The following is a 2,822-nucleotide window of genomic DNA, read 5'->3' as shown; positions in this document are numbered from 1 at the left end:
TTCTTGAGCTTTAACTTAGAAGGGTTGTTGGCCTTAAAACAAATAGAAAGAGCTACTAAATAACAATTTGCTTCTTTTTTTGATTTTTAATATTTTTATTACATATTTTCCTCAATTACATTTCCAATGCTATCCCAAAAGTCCCCCATAGCGCCCCCCACTTCCCTACCCACCCATTCCCATTCTTTTGGCCCTGGCATTCCCCTATATTGGGGCATATAAAGTTTGCAAGTCCAATGGGCCTCTCTTTCCATTGATGGCCGACTAGGCCATCTTTCGATACATATGCAGCTAGAGACAAGAGCTCCGGGGTTCTGGTTAGTACATCATGTTGTTCCAACAATAGGGTTGCAGATCCCTTTAGCTCCTTGGGTACTTTCTCTAGCTTCTCCATTGGGAGCCCTGTGATACATCCAATAGCTGACTGTGAACATCCACTCCTGTGTTTGCTAGGCCCCGGCATCATCTCACAAGAGACAGCTATACTTGGGTCCTTTCAGCAAAATCTTGCTAGTGTATGCAATGGTGTCAGCGTTTAGAAGTTGATTATGGGATGGATCCCTGGATACGGCAGTCTCTAAATGGTCCATCCTTTCATCACAGCTATGAACTTTGTCTCTGTAACTCCTTCCCTGGGTGTTATGTTCCCAATTCTAAGAAGGTGCACAGTGTCCACACTTTGGTCTTCATTCTTCTTGAGTTTCATGCGTTTAGCAAATTGTATCTTATATCTTGGGTATCCTAAGTTTTGGGCTAATATCCACTTATCAGTGAATACATATTGTGTGAGTTCTTTTGTGATTGTGTTACTTCACTCAAGATGATGCCCTCCAGGTCCATCCATTTGGCTAGGAATTTCATAAATTCATTCTTTTTAATAGCTGAGTAGTACTCCATTGTGTAACAATTTGCTTCTTATATAGATTATTCTTGGCCTTTACATTTGTTGATTTTTTAATATAACTCATATACCTACAGGATCTTTTGAGGTCAATTGCCTCAGTCTGTGGAACTTGTCACACAGATCCTACTGGAGGTGGTGTGGCACAAAACACCATTCTTGCTCGAAAAAAAAAATCCTATTTATATTGCTCATATGAGATCTCATTCTGATCTTCCAGGACCTTTAGCTGCAGGCAATGATTGTATTGACAAAGCACTGATAGGAGAAGCTTTAGTTTCGGATCCTATTGTTTTGGCTAAATGTGATCACTATGAAATTCATTTTTCTAGTCATAACTTAAGGCTGCTACATAAGATCTCTAGGGAGCAAGCTAGAATGATTTTAAAGCAATGTCCTGACTGTCTTACATTGTCTCAAGTGCCTTGCTTAGGTGCTAATCCACGAGGCCTCATGCCCAATCATATTATCATAATCATAGATGTAACTCTTTCAGAATTTGGAAAATAAAAAAAAGAAAAGAAAAAAATCCACTAAATTAATCAGTTGAATATACTGGTGTAGCCTTTATTACGAAACAGGGGAGGAGGTAGAAGATGGCACATCTTTACAAATTCTTCCACTTTGGATGAGGACATAGAACTCTTAGCTCTGCCTGTGTCATACCTGCCTGGATACTGCCAGGATCCAGTCCCAATTAAATGTTGTTTTATGTTTTTGTGTATTTTTCCTTTTTTGTTGCTGTTCCTTCCTTCCCTTCCCTCTTTCCCTTTCCTTTTCTTCCTTCCCTTCCTTCCCCTCCTTCCCCTCCTTCCCTTCCTTTTCTTCCTTCCTTTCCTTCTTTCCTCCTTCCCTTCACTCCCCTCCCTTCCTTTCCTTCCCTCCACTCCCTTCCTTTCCTTCTTTCGTCCCCTCCCTCCCTTCCCTTCTTTCCTCCTTCCCTTCCCCCTTCCTTCCTCCCTTCCCTCCTCCCTTCCCTTCCTTCCCTCCCTTCCTTTCCTCCCTCTCCTCCCTTCCTCTCCTTTCCATCATTTCCCTCCCTCCCCTTCCTTCCTCCCTTCCTCTCCTCCCTCCTCCCTTCCCTTCCTTCCTCTCCTTTCCTTCCCTTCCCACCCTTCCTTCCTTCCTCCCCTCCCTCCCCTCCCTCTCCTTTTCTTCCCTTCCTTCCTTCCTCCCCTCCTTCCTTCCTTCCCTCCCTACTCCCCTCAGCTAGAGCTGTGGCCCTTGGGGCCTAGACTTGTCTCACCCTTCCCAGGACATTCTTACACTACAACCCACATCTCCACCCCCTGACACTCTCTAAACTGTCCTATCTTCAGCAATTCTTTAATCCTAACAGCCAAGCATTGTCTTCTTTTGTTAAAACCCACCTGCAACCCACTCTGAGGAGTTATGATTCTTAAAATCTATCACTGCCTCTTGCGAAATCTGCCAGATGTCAGACTCCAACTCCAGGTATCGTAGCACCCCTTTTCCTACCCATCAGGCTAGAGGTTCTCTTCCTGGAACCGACTGCCAACTTGACTTTACCCACTGTCAAATGTGCCAAGTACCTCCTAGTCTTGGTGAACACCTTCTTGGGGTGGGTGGAGACATATCCCACAACTAACAAAAGGTCTCAGAAACTTTCTGATCTCCTCCTCTGAGAGAACATCCTCTGACTTGATGTCCCAGCCTCCCTCCAGTCAGACAGTGGTCCTGAATTCACTTCCCAAACTTCTCGAACTCTAAAGCCCTGGGCATCCCCTGGTTTTCATATTCCCTACTACCCCTTGTCCTCAGAAAAGGTAGAAAGAACTAAACATTCACTAAAAGCCACTCTTGTCAAACTATCATAGGAACTTCACCTCGATTGGGTAAAACTCTTACCTCTGGCTCCTTTTAGGCTACGAGCTCTCCCCAAGTGACCTCTCTTCATCTC

The sequence above is a fragment of the Mus caroli genome, unplaced genomic scaffold, assembly GCF_900094665.2.
Source record: "Mus caroli unplaced genomic scaffold, CAROLI_EIJ_v1.1 scaffold_6393_U2_1, whole genome shotgun sequence".
NCBI lineage: Eukaryota > Metazoa > Chordata > Mammalia > Rodentia > Muridae > Mus > Mus caroli.
Note: the sequence above shows the minus strand (reverse complement) of the source record.